The following is a 14,734-nucleotide window of genomic DNA, read 5'->3' as shown; positions in this document are numbered from 1 at the left end:
TTTTTCAGGAATTTTTTTTTCAATAGTTTGGGGTACTCCAATCCCTCCCAGCCCCCAATTTCTCTAGGAGCCAAGGTGAGCACACTGTCAGTAGGTACATATGGGCCTCCAGACATTTTCAACCAAAGTCCTAGCAGGGAATTGAGCTTTGAAGCTGGCAGCAGGCAGAACAGTGTGACTCACTGTGAAAGGGCAGGAGCACGAGGCCAGTTTAAAATAGTTTGTTTCTCTCAAGACTGGCTCTTCCCTGAGGCCAGCTGTGGTTTCAACCTGAAAAAGACATGTGAACAGATCTGGTTCAGTTTGGAGTCTGTGTCTGCATGCTGCATGTTTATTTGCTGTTTCTCTCTCTCCCAGGCTATATGTTCTCCTATCCTTTTTCTGGATCTTTCCTTTTCCTCCATCCCCTGTTTCCTTTTAAGCCTATGCTGGGGCAAGGACAGTGCCTGTGTTCCTGGAGATGTGACTCAGCTGCATCCCAAGCCTGCACCTGGGCAAGATGAAGGTGTGTCCTCCCTCTTATCCCATAAAGAATTTGTGCTGTGGCCTCTCAGGTGAACCCATGGGGACTCCAGCAAGGATAAGGACTGCTGTGTGGACCTAAAACCTCGCTGGCCAAAATGTTTTCTGATTATAGAAGGAAGTGGCTTCTATATGTGTCACTGTGTCTGTTCTGAAATATTTTCCCATAGAGGCAGTGGTTGGTAGTTCAGCTGGAGTTAAGTGTTAGATTTTTTGTTTAATGAATTGGATATAACTAAAAAAAGAATCCGCTGTAAACAAGGTTGAGAAACAGTGCCTTACAGTTTGTTACTGTATTTATAGAGGTCAGTCAAGCATACCCTGGTAAAATAATAACTGTTTGGTTTGTACATAATCTTCTTGTTCTGGATTACATCAGTGCTTGCCCACGTACAATTAAAGTACCTGACACACCACAGCTAAAATTCTGCCAAAGGTCTCTCCCAACTTTACTTTACCTGGTGTTTCACACTGATCTAACTACAAAACGTTCAATCTGTCTCACAATCAGGATGAGTGTTTCCCATGCTGGCTGGAGTAAAACCAGTTCAGTCTGCAATGTACTTGGCTGAAACCCAGAAAGGTTTTTAGGCAATTGCACTGTAAACCATGCATTGTAAACAATTGCATTGTAAACCATGGCATAGAGGTTAGCTTTCAGTGAAGGGCAGGGCTACAGCAAGGTAAAGGGCTTTGGAGAAGCAAGAGATGTTAATCCATAGGTAGCTTTCTCCATTGGAGGCAGACAGTGGCTGGCAACTGGCTAAAACCTGGGCAGAGGCTCGAGGTGGAGAGAGGAAACAGTGCCTGGAGTTCTGTCAGGATTACAGAGCACAGCAAGCGCACAGTGCTGTGGGTCTGGTGAGCTGAAACGTCTGCCTCCCTGCATTGCTGTCCTGTGGCCAAGCATGTGAGGAGCTCCCCTCTCAGTGAACTACCTCACTGCCTCAAGCATGGGCCTTTAAGCCTTCAGGAGCAGGCATCAGGGCTTTGGACTCCTCAGTTTTCCTGAAAATCAAGGATGCTAATAGGAGGAGAAGGGAACACATTTTTTCCCCTGTACCATCTGTTTCATGGCAAAAAGCACCCCTGTGATTGTTTGCAGATGAAGCAAGAGGATTTATGACTCCCAATGATGTGTTAGTGTGTAGGTGCTCTGCTCAGCCTTCCCTGGATTGGTCTTAATTTCTGGCACCCTAGTAACTTCTTGCTTCTACCTGCCTGGGCCTCTAGTGGGACTGGATTAAGTGCTTATAGTTTGATTTGTGAACAGGAAAAGGATCTCCTGTGTAATGGAAGTTAAGTGTTGTAGGGCTTGGCTGAGTCAGGGCTAGCTCCAAAGTAAGTCAGTGAGATCAGTTCTTCCAGGGTCAGTAAAAAAGTGAGAAGGAAGAGAAGAACCAGGCCCACACTTTTTATGGATCTTTTCTTTTTGGCTGAATCTGTTAATGCCAGCAAAATTTGGGGTACTTCAAAAAAACAAAGCCACTATTGTCAACATTATTTTAGGGATAGCAGAAGCCAGGACAGGAGATCATCATTAAGCAATATCCTATCTTGAAAGACACTGCATAAGAAGGCAGTCATGATATTGATTCTGGCTTTCTTTCAAAACTTTAAAAATGCTATAAATGCTGATATTATCAGTGTTGTTCTATGGTGTGAGGGAACAGAGAATTAGAACTGACATTTACACACTTGTACTTTGAGCAAGTCATGCTGTTGATCACATAAGCATCCAAACATTTATGTTTTATTTATAAATAAGCTAAGCCTTTTCCAACTCACTTCCTCGTAAAAAGGCAGCATTCAAACCAGAGAAATCCTTTGTGTCATGTGTACTGCTCATTATTCTGGGAAACTCTGAGATGCCTATTGTACACTGAATTCTTTGTTTCAAGCTTCCAGAGGTTCTCCTGGGATGATTCCCCACAAAGTTACTGTGGCTGTGTTTAACAAGCACTTGAAACCCAGAGCATGTACTTGTAGGAAAATGAGAATATGTAGCAGCATGTTAAGTACTATGGAAAACTGCAGCCTGGCTCGATTCTGGGGGAAGGGAATTTCTGCCATTGTCAGCAGGAAACTTCTGGAGGTATAAAATAATAAGAGGAATAATAGAAATCTTAGGAATGTACGTACTTTTCCATTTAGGTATTGAGTACCTCTACTTGTACATTTCGGAGATTCTAGAGGTTTTGGAGTTCTAGAAATACATATCTATTTGAGAATTGATGGCAAATAGTAGTCAAATAATGCTTGCTTTGGTGTGATACAAAATCCTGCCTGTTAAATTGCAAAGTTATTTTTGTGAACACCAAACCAGCCAGCTTCAGAAAATACCATATAACATCCATTGTGACATTAAATTTATGCCCCTTAAGAACAAGAAGAAATATGGTGGTGTTTTCCAGAGGCTGAGTTTTATAGAGACCGACTGTGTAAAACACCCACAGCAGCACAGTCCATAAAAAATTCTGACCCTTATTTCAGCATTTGTTTAGCAATTAGCCCAGAAATCACTGAGTCCTTCGTACATCCTTTTGTTCTGTCTTCAGGCAATATGCTCATCATAAGCAGAAGTGTCTGCATCTCTCCCACAGGTGTCCAGAAATCTCACTGTGCAATTTGCTGCATAGCCTCTGACCAGGTTCAGAAGCAAACACCAGTGACTACATATGACAATTGCTGTGCCTGCAGCCCTTTATTGACTCATTTTAACAGCAGGAACTGCATCATTTGTAAAGACCAGTTACTTTTCCCTCCATTTAGAATTCTCATTAAAAGTTCAGTAACTTAGAATCCATCCCTTTCACAACTTCTACAATTTCTATAAATACAGTGCATTAACACTGTATTTATAACGTGTTACATGGGGAAATTATAAGCCTGTTTCTAGATTGGCAATGGAAACATTTGTCACAGTATAGCAGTGTGATTTGGGGATCAATTTGGAACATCAGCTCCAGAAAACCACCTCAACAATCTTGTCAACAGATCCAACATATTTGAGCCTGATTTAATTTTCTCTTACACTACTTCATTGCCATGACTTTTGCTTTTCCATTAAGGTTCGTGCACTGATTGTTCCTTTCTGCAGTTCAACAGCAGATGCTCACATTTTTCTCCTCCTGATGATGTTTCTGCGTGAAGCAAGAAACACTGAATGTTTTCAAGCACATTTCTTTGGGATCTAATTTCCACCACTGCAGAAATTAATATAGGACACTGTTCTAAAGTCTTGGGCTTTCCAAAAGTCGTTCTGCAAGGATGGAGAGGTGGGTAACGAGCTACAGTAAAGTTATGTGGTGAGTGTTTAGTTTCCTCTTCAATGAACTTTACAGTTGCTTTGCATTACTAAAATGTACATTATAAAGAGAGAATGATGATATATATTTTAACTTACTGTATTTAGCTCTAAATCTCTTTTGCCTGTAGAAAAAGAGATTTCTGTTAGTAAAAAGAGATCTACCCTCACACTTCATATAATGGCACATTGACCATTTTTCTGCTGAAACTTTTTATTTTTACCAACTGTGTTTTCACACTGACAGCATAAGAATGAGGTGATGAGGTGATTTAACTGTGTCAGCTATTATCAGAATGAAATCAATGGTGCAGAAATAGGGGTTACTAACTTAATGCATAGCTGATGTTTGCATCCTAGCTTTCCTTTTAATGGCATTCAAGTACATGGCTTCAAATTTGGATGCACTTCAGTTACAGAATTAATATTCTTATTCCCTCCGAAGAACTTCAGGCCTGTCCCTTCAAGAAAATGCTTATGATCTTAGAGAAAAAGCTTTAAGATTATAACAGAGAGAAGGACTGACTTCAAAAGGATTTCGTACAGAGATAGGAAATAACCATTACCCTTCCCTTCTAAAATCCTGTGTATGTTTAGTGCTAACTGTGAAATTGTTTTCCTGCAGTTAAAAGCTGACTAAAATTCCCAGTGAAATAAGTCAATAAGCACCAGAGTGTCAAATCCAAAGAAGTAAAGGTAAATATTATTTCTTCCTGTCCAGGACAGAGTATTTTGCTTCTAAGATAAGCTGCCTAGGATCTTCATTCTTATTCATGAAATTCCCCAAGGAAAAGTCTTTTAAGTACACTTTCAGCTATTTAATTCAGAGGGAAACGTCATGCATAGCTTAGAGCTGATGCACATTTCCCTTGCTGGTTTCCTGCAAGTCTCTCAGTTCCTTCAGGGATCATTCAAGTCACAGCATATTCTATCGCTGCATCATTAATCACACAGATAATAAGGAAGAATATTGTATTTGAATATACCTATCTTTATCTGAATGTGAATGTCTCTGAAATGTACTTTATCACAAATTCCAAGCACTCATTGAAGTGTTTGCTACCCAGCAAGGCACTCAAGTAAGCATGCAGGGAAAAGATTTTGTTAAATTGTGTTTAACTGTGGTTGACTAAGGCCTGAATTTTTTTCTCTGAAAATGTTGTGGTACCAGTGAGTTCAGGTTGTCAGATCTGCCCCTAAACAGGTGCCTGTCACCCTTTCCAGTTTTTCTGGCTTTTAAACCAAATTCTTAAGAGTGCTGCCAGTACACTACAGAATGTTGCGATTGGAAAGAGTCCAGCAGCAATTCAGCTAACAAAAGCAGGAAGCAGGGAACATAGACACCATATATTCCTAGGCCTGCCGAGGCGTTCTTCCAGAGATTTGCTGCTGAACAGCAGGGGAGTGCGGCCAAACACTTTGATAAGCGACCTCTACAGGGAAAATTAATGTTGCTTGCAACAGGAGATAACCCCCCTTCTTTTAAAATACAGACCATTACCATGAATTTAGCCCATTACTTTTGTAGATGTGTTTCCAGTCAGCACTTGTGTTTAGCATCCCAGCACTGAATTATTCCTCCTTTGCCTTCCTGGCATGTAAAGGGAATCTGTTTCACTGCTTTTGCTGATTAGATAACAAAACAGACTCTAATGAACATTATGAAGCTAAAGGCTATTTGTCAGAGCTGGTTGAAATCTTTCCAATTAATATTTCAGCAGGGTTTAATCTAAGATCTCCTTTCATAAAATATTTACAAACAATGCAATTCTTCAAAAGGATATATTGTGTAAGTATCCTAGCAAAAAGAAATTCTTAAGGATTTGGAAAAAAGTCTAATATCTGGGATTTTTCTTAATCTTTTTTTTCTCTTTCCCGTTCAATTTCCTCCCCATTCCTGTTAGAAAATGTGTTTAAAATATGCAACATCTTAACTGCTGATTACTGAAGGTAAAAAAAGCACACAAAGCAGTCTCTGAATTGAACCTGACAGAAACCAATGAAAACTGTTCTGCCATGTAGTTTACCTTCTTTTTTTACTTTTTTGTGCCTCAAAGGAAACAAACTATTTCAAATCAAAGCTCCTTTTTCTCCTCAAAAGAATAAGATACTGTTAAAATATAATTAATTTTCTTATGAAGAATTACAATATTTACAGAATTTTAAAGAAAATGAGAAATAATAAATTCACACAGAAAAATATGTCTCTCTGCTGTTTACTGTAACTCACAAGCTCCTGACAGAAGAGGAGGCTTTGCATGAGAGTGCAACCCTACTCTTCAAAGACAGAGATCTGGTAAACACAGGGTTATACCCAAGCCTCTGCCTGGATCCTTACCTCCATCTGTTGGCTTACGTTTTGTAACCAAAAAAGTCACATTTAGGTCTAAAAAAGTAAAAGTGTGCTAGTTAGCCTAATGCAGGTTGCAGGTTTTCCTGCAAGGAAATCTCTGAAAGTATAAGGTGTTATTAGTTGACTTTTAACAATCTCCAAAGAGAGAAATTTCATGTCTTTTCTGGAATGTGTTCCACTGCTCAATCACTCTCATTATGAGGATGTTTTGTTCCTTTAAATCCAACTGCCATTTGGATATTTGTTTTTTGCCCACTGTGCTCAGGCTGTGCACTTCTGAGAAGGTCCTACTCTGCTTTTTCTATAACTTCACTTTTTTTAGTATTATATTAGATCTTTGTTTTCTTCAGGATGAGCATTGAAAATAATTTTCTACAATAGGTACACTTTATACACTAATATTATTCAAACATCAAAGAATAAAATTTTGTCTGTTTCATCAATAACCCAATTTTTTAATTCATTGAAAATTTCTTGTATAAAGTTTTCTTGAGTCTTCTTTAAAAAAATTCTATTTCACTTGTTTTTCCCTCTGCCTCTCACATTTATCTGAAACACACAGAGTGAGCTGAAATGCTCTTGTAGTACTGAAGATTGCTCAGCACCAGTTAAAGTTTTTAAAACCCTTGCTTTTTCATTTTGATAGCAGGAGACAACTTTTTCTTCTTTGTCATCTTGGCTCATATGTTTTGGGCTTTTTACAGGACCTGTTCTACAGGGCCAATATTTGAAGCAGGCAAGAAGTGGCATGGCTTAATCACCAAACACGGACTGCTGTCCACAGCCGGTCTGCACCTTTGACACCAGTTAGGAAGCCATCTGAAGGATGACAAATCTGTCCTGGGCTGCAGAAGTGGAGGAGTCGCCACTTCTAGAAGTGTTTCAAGAGGCCCCCGGATGTGGCACAAGGGTTTAGGGTGACTATGGTGGGAAAGGTGATCTTGAGGGTCTTTTCCAGCACTGATGATTCTGTGATTCTATGAAAAAAAAAAAAAAATATATATATATATATATAAGTCAGCATAAGTTACTCAGGCAGACAAAGTTTTAGTTTCAGGACTCCCTAACAAACTTTCTGTGCATCATGCTAGCTGTTTCATGAAGCCTTGGAGCCTTTCTTATCCTCCACATACAAACCAAAAATTTACACACTTCCCTACTACACACTGCCAGAGCTTGGAAGCAGTCATGAGGTTTCTGGGAAACTCAGGTATTGCAGTAATTTTGGAAAGGAACAAAATGAGAAAGGAAAGGACATGGCTCTTATATGCCAGAAACAGCAGGACTAATTCTACTTCATTGTAAAGCAGCTGAGCTTCCAAAAACTGACTTTATCTGAAGCTATTTCTGAACCACAAGAGTGTTCTGAGCTGTACACAATTTCAGATCCAGCACCAGTCTTTAAATGCGTGGCTAAACCTGATCTTCAAAATAGAAAAGCCTGAGCTTGTGTTTTAACTATTATAAATATGTAACACAAGGGGAAAAAAAAAGTTAAATTATTTATGATGGTGGCATGGAAGTACCTCCTTTGTGTACCTTCTTGGGGAAAAGGCTCATGTATGGGTATGATGCCAGCAGGCAGGGGACTGGAGCATCTGACTTAGTTCCCTTTGGAGGAAATCTGATAAACACATCAATAACTTGGAGGAAAAACACAGCAAATAGTAAAGAGAGAAACAAAATCTCCTCAAAACGAATTGCTAATACAGACACCAGCTGAAAGACGTGTAAACACAATAGGTACTACTTTCTTTTTCCTGATGAGTTTTATGAGCAAACAATTTCCTTGGAAACTGCTACAGTTACATTTCTAAAAGGAAAACTCTGCAGCTTTCAATACTCCAGCCAGAAATACACATTTGCCAGGAACCAAATACGTAGGAGAGTGATATGTTTTAGTTAAAAACTAAAGCTTGAATGAAAGAGGTCTTGGAGCATGACAGCTGCAGTCCTGCCTTCCTTGGTCACACAGACTGGTAGTCTGGCATTCTTGTGAATACAAAATATGGAATTAACCAACCTGTTAGTGAACAAATCTTTGGGCCAACTTAAATAACACCAACTTGTGTCACAAGCCCTTTTAAGTGTAGAAGGAAACAATGAGAGATTCTCTTGTTCTCTAGTGTTGTGTATATTTTGGGCAATACAGAATTAACTGCAGTTTTTGAAGGGAATTCCTCACACATATGAAAAATAGTCACCCTCTTTTTGTGAGTAGAAAAAGCAAACATCCATTGGCCAGCCAATGCCATCTACCTGGACTTCTGTAAGGCTTTTGATGTGGTCCAAGGGGTATCCTTATCTCTAAATTTGAGACACATGAGTTTGAAGGATGGACTGTTTGGTGGATAAGGAACTGGCTGGATGGACACAGCCAGAGAGTTGCAGTCAATGCCTGTATATCCCAGTGGGGGTTTGTGATGAGTGCTGTCCCCCAGGGCTCTCTCTTGGGACTGGTGGCTTTTAATATTTTTATCAATGACACAGAGAGTGGGATCAAGAGAACCCTCCTCAAGTTTGCAGATGACACCAAACTGACAACAGAAGAACAAGACACAATCCAGAAGGATCTGGACGAGCTTAAGAAATGGGCTAACAAGAACCTCATGAAGTTTTACCAGGCCAAGTGCAAAGTGCTGCACCTGGTTTGGGGCAATCCCAGACACGGGCACAGACTGGAGAAGTCACTGGGACCAGCCCTGCTCAGGAGGACCTGGAGGTGCTGTGGACATGACCCAGCCATGGGCACTCACAGCCCAGAGAGCCACACGTGTCCTGGGCTGTCTCCAAAGCGCCAGCATCCATGCACTGCATCCCTGGGCAGCAGGTGAAGGGAGGGGATTCTGCCCTCTGTTCTGCCCCTGTGAGACCCACCCAGAGTGCTGTATCCACCTCTGGCGCTGCCAATACAAGACGAGGCCGCCAAGATTGATCAGAGGGCTGGCACGTTTCTCCTCTGAAGACAGGCTGAGAGAGTTGAGGTTGCTCAGCCTGGAGGAGAGAAGGCTCTGGGGGCACCCTGTTGAGATCCTTCAGTACTTAAAGGGGGCTTATGAAAAAAAGAGAGAGGAACATTTTACATGGGCAGATAGTAATAAAACAAGGGAAACTATTTTTAAATCCAAAGAGGAGAGATTTGGATTAGATATTGGGAAGAAATTCTTTACTCAAAAGATAGTGAGGCCAGGGAACACATTTTCCAGAGACATTGTGGATGACCCATCCCTGGAAATGTTCAAGGCCAGGCTGGATGGGGCCCTGGGCAACCTGATGTTGTGTGCGGCATCCCTGCCTGTGGTGAAAAACAGGAAATGGGTGATATTTAAGATCCCTTCCAGCTGAAACCATTCTATGATTCTCTGATCTCTCAAGGAAGTTTTGCAGACACACTTAGCCATGTATCCCCAGTGTGGTCAATGAAAAAAAAAAATCTAAGATTACCCCAGCACCTTAGGGACACTTTTGTGAAGATGACACAAAATCAGTGTATTCAAGTGCAGGGGCAAATTAACTGTAAAGAGAGAGTGCTGCCTATTGCCAGCTGGAGAACTGCCAGCTTTGAGACACCTCATTTTTGTGAGGCTTCCATGCTGTGCCATAAACTGCTACTGACTGTGTGAAACATTCCAATATCAACTGCATCACAAGGTGAGAGCTTTCCAGGAGCACTGGATGATATCTGCTCCTTACCTGGGATTATCTTTGCTATTACATTGTAAATATATTCTGGCTAAGATTAGCATGAACCTCTCTTGACGTGGCTTCTTGTTATGAGCGAGATGTTTCTCTGTGCATCCTCTAAAGCACAGAATATAAGCCAAGTGTTTCAGAAGCATATTCATTGTTTCACACTGGGAATTGCCACAGTAAAATATTAAATACAGTCAGGCTGAAATAATAGCTGCTCTAAAGGGCTCCATTGTGTTATCAATCAAATACAGATGGACCAATTAATATTATGCAAACTCAATATCTAGCCAGAAAAATTTCTCGCAGCTAGTGTCACAACAGAAAATGCTTTCCACAAAATGAAGGAAAATGAAATTAAGCTGAAAAGGCTTTTTTCCTAAGGAAAATCTGTAAATGTCAATTTAAAGTACAGTTTCAATGCAAGTTCTAAAATATTTTTTAATAAAAATATTTGGGACTCCTAATGAGCCTATTAATATAGACAGATATTTTTTAGACACCATAAAGAAATTGTATGGTATGCAAAAAAACCCCACAAAGAAGCAAACAAAAACCAAACAAACAAAAAAACCCCAAGAAAATCACAAAAAAAAACAAAACCAAAAAGGAGGTCAAACGCATTCATACAGCTGCACAGTTTAGAAATTCTAGTATAATTCAGGATTCATGTACTTTTTTCAGATCTTAATAAAACCAAGAAATCTGATCTCCATTGTGATATTTTCCTTGGTTGTTATCAAATTCTGTATGTGCTATCTCTTAAGCTTCACTAAAGACATGGCATGAGATGTAAACTTCTTCCTCCAAAGCAAGTTGAACATCCAGTGCCTACAATGAGTAGGTCTGAATGAACAGATGAACAAATAATCCTGAGCTCCTTTATCACACTAGTGAAGAGAAACACATTTTAGACATAACCCACCTTGCCCACCTTAGGAAGTAAAATAAATCCAAAATTTTCTCTTTCTACTCTGTCTTTATTGCTGTCAATGCAGGGTCATCAACTCAAACCATGCAAAAATGAGATCACTTCTGTCAAGTACTCTGGGACTAGCTCAATAGGTTAGGGGATGCTGCTAATAGTGCCAAAGTTGTGGGTCTGATCCCTGTATTCACACTCCCAACTCTTTTACTTTTGAGTTGGACTTGGTGATCCTTCCAGTCAGATTGTTCTGTGATTCTGTGTCCCCAGAGGTTCAAAAGAATTACATCAAGCTTTTAAAAAAAACACCTCTTAAAATAAAATGCATTCACTCACAGATTTACCTTCTCTTCCTATTATCCAGAAAATATCAATATGTCTCTTGACCTGATTTCAGCAGTTGCTTTTTTTCTCTGCTAGCTTTGACATGTAGGAATAACAGCCACTGGATCACAGCATGATAGAATGATCTGAGTTGTAAGGGATTGTGAAAATCTTCTCATTCCAACTCCACTTCCATGGGCAGGGACATTTCCTTCCTACTAAACCATGTTGCTCAAAGCCCCACCCAATGAGGCCTTGAACATCTCCAGGGGTGAGGCATCCACAGCTTCCCTGGGCAGCCTCTTCCAGCGTCTCACCACCCTCACAGTAAAGAATTTCTTCCTGAAAATAATCTGAATCTTTCCTCTTTCAGTTTAAAGCTGTTGCTCTTCATTCCATAAATTTCCTGTTAACAATATATCAAAAATGTCTCCATGAAACAAAAATTAGAAACAAGCCACCTTCATGAGTACAGCATTATCAATATAAACTATATCTGGTAATATCAGATTAAAATCTTAGCACCTGCTCCAGTAACAAGAAGGAGAAACTTGCCCCAGGGTGGCCCCTAGGCCACTTAAGCTACTCACCAGTGGGTCCCACCTTGTTATAAACAAAGTTGGCCTTCGTAGGCAGAGTTATGAATTGTTAATAATGTAATTTTATTCCGAGTTGTTAATTAATGTAATAGATTGTTATACCTAATTTATGTGAAAAGTTATGAAGTAATAAGTTATGGAGTTAAATATCACTTTAAATAGTTCTGTAACCTGAGTGTGTGCCCACTAGAAGGGGGGGGTTGGTGAAGTCTGAGTGAGAGAATTTTCTAGAAAGTTACCTCATGAGCTGATGGCATTAATATCGACTGTGATTGGAAGACTTGCCAGCCAAGGAATTCCAGAATGATTGGCCAGGAATGCCCCATCTTATGGACCAGCCAGCCGCCAGAAAAGGGACCGATCAACAAGTGGATTGGAAACGCACCAATCCTACACCTCTAAGAGACTTTAAAACCCATGGATCCAAGCACCTCTTGTCTTTCTACAGTACTTTGTGTCCAGAAAAACACCTTGTTGGACAAAACTGTTAGTGTTACCTCTGGCTTTTGCATAGGCCTTAAGCTTACCTTGAGGCCTCGTCCTCTGTTGTTCTTGGTTTTAATAAACAGGCACTTTTTCTTTTCAAAATCATCAGCCTCCTTTAATTTCTTTTTGTCTGTTTACCACAACCTGGGACCTGCTGTGATCCCACACTCACTTGCCCACGCTCACCAGCCCAGTGAGCAGGGCTCTGAGTCCAGCTGCTCAGCCCAGACCCCCATGTCCACACACACACACACACACACACAGGGTAAATTGAGACAGCACTGTGTGCCTCTGATGGTGCTAAAGCACTCACAAATAGCGAAACTTTGCATGGGCTGTTCAAATCTAGACACTAAAATATCTAAATGCACTGTATTAGTAAACCACTACAAGTGAGGAACAGGAATGGCCTTTTTTATGTGTTTAATTCCCAAGCAGATGGAGTGTTAGGTGCATAAAAAGGTGAGTTACTTAGAATGAATGATTGTTTGGCTATACCTAATCACAACCTACTGAATTCAACACAGGCTATTATTATCTTTACAACTGGGAAATACTGTGGCTGCTCTACCAAATGAATAAGCTTTTCAAGCCTGTCACAAGAGCTGTAAGAAACTGGCCCTTGGTATCAGTCAGCATCAGCACCACTGGTAGGCTGACTGCTCTTTCCCTGCCTTCCCTGCAAATCCACATTCCTCTTCTGCTGCTCAGCACAACAATAAAAACAATCTATTTACAAAGAGTAACAGCCCCTTTTGAGATATGCATGCAAAGAGGTGATAAAACTACCTGAGGAAGAAGAGTAAAACAAGCTCAGTAATCTGCTTGGCTTATTTTTTTGAAGTAGCTCCTGTTTCTCTACAGTACATGGGAGAAACAGAAATCTTATTCCCTATGGAAACATTTCAAGAAAACAGCCTATTTGTTTTGTGTATGTCTCACCCTGCAACACAGGAAAGGAACAATTTATGGATGTGTACACCTCAGTATTGCAATCAGACAAAGAGCCTCTCAAAATGATGTGACCCTGCCCTTCACTTCCCGCCACTGCAGCAAGCATTCCCCTAACAACACAGCACAGCTGCTCTAAGGTGTGCTCAGCTGCTTGACCAAGTGTCGCTCTAGAAATGGTGATTAAATCAGCCAGTAATGCATGCTGCAAACACTAAACGCAGGAGGGTTACAGCCATACAGTCCTGCCAATGCCAGTGTACTGGGCTGAGCTGTGTCTTTCCTTTGGGAATCTGCCAGTTACATTCCATAGTTTTAGGAGAAGAGAGAGATTCTAATAAAACACTTTAGTCTCTTTCTCAATCCGTTTTATAGGCTGCCTCCTTGAAGCACTTTGAGATATACACATTCATCTTGGCAAAACGCCACAGTGGGTGGATTCCCAGCTAGACTCTTCAGGATTACAATGATTCAAGCTATTTCAAATAACCATAATGCTGCTCTTGAATTTTCATCTATTGTCATGAAATTGTTTTTTCTTCACACAGGTTTGTAGAACTCTAATACCAGGGTCAACATCCTTCTTAATGCTTTGTTCTTCTAAGTAGAATAATCCTCTTCCATTGTCCCTTTTAATGCTTTTTTCTGGTATTAGCAATATGCAAATATTGGGCTGAAGATTACTGTGCTCTATTTTTGCTGGCTATTTTCCTGAGAAAAGTATTCTATTTATGGCATATGTTGACACAGCTGATTCCAATTTTCCTTCCAGGGGAAGCCTGCCATAGTGCTGTATGTAAAAGCAATCATGCCAGGGCTTTGTTTCAGAGAGCACGCCAGACTATGGGCCCTCTCTGCTGTCTGGGGAGGCAATCCTTGCTTTATTTGCCAGTTTGTCCTCAGCTTCCTCAGCAGATGTCCCCAGAACTATCACCGGGGTCATGGCCAAGGATAACACGGAGAGGGAGACGGAGAGGGAGACAATGCTTCTCTGGCTTAAGGACTTGTTGTCCACCCACTATTCTGGAATGGGAGTGTCCACACATGGAGTTAATCAGGGATAAGTCCCTGTACGGACAAGCCCTTACACTTAACACACCACTCTGAAGGATGCTGAGGCTTCTAACCACATCCTGGGAACGAGATGTTGATCACAGAATCCCTCAGCACTGTGCCATGCACTGCAATCTGTACCTGAGCCTTCAGTCTTTGCAAAGATCAGAGAGTGCATAACTGCAGTTCTGCTATTCACTTCTTAATTAAGACTTTTTACAATGATTATAAATGTGATGGCTGTCATAATTCACCTACACACTTAAAAAGCCTTTGAAAATAACTAATTCTTGTCCACAGTACAACTGTACAGCCAATTATCGCACTACAGATGTTTCACACCTATGTTCATGTGTACATTAGGAAAATCTGCATTATTTTTCTCTTGACAGCTGAGCTGACACAACACTGAGCAACTGAGCTGCTGCTGTTTGGGGTTGGGGTTTTTTTGTTGGCTTTGTTTGTTTATTTGTTTATTTGTTTATTTTGTGGAAAGTCATGGGGAGCAATTGGGAAAATTATTC

The 14,734-nt window shown here is 40.5% G+C and overlaps 1 protein-coding gene across 2 annotated transcripts in view; it reads left to right on the top strand.

Moving 5' to 3' along the window:
* The window catches only part of SNX18 (sorting nexin 18), a 98,286-nt gene that overhangs the window by 61,362 nt on the left and 22,190 nt on the right, over nucleotides 1–14,734 (top strand). The window contains exon 3 of one of the 2 annotated variants that reach the window (XM_058043443.1): nucleotides 9–76. The exons of the other annotated variant lie outside the window; for it this stretch is intronic. The gene's annotated coding sequence lies outside the window, so the exon portion shown is untranslated. Of the gene's footprint in view, nucleotides 1–8; nucleotides 77–14,734 lie in introns of those variants that run through there. 2 annotated transcript variants of the gene reach the window in all.

Source organism: Melospiza georgiana, chromosome Z (genome assembly GCF_028018845.1).
Source record: "Melospiza georgiana isolate bMelGeo1 chromosome Z, bMelGeo1.pri, whole genome shotgun sequence".
Classification (NCBI taxonomy): Eukaryota; Metazoa; Chordata; class Aves; order Passeriformes; family Passerellidae; genus Melospiza; species Melospiza georgiana.
Note: the sequence above shows the minus strand (reverse complement) of the source record. Positions and strands in the feature narration are given on the sequence as shown.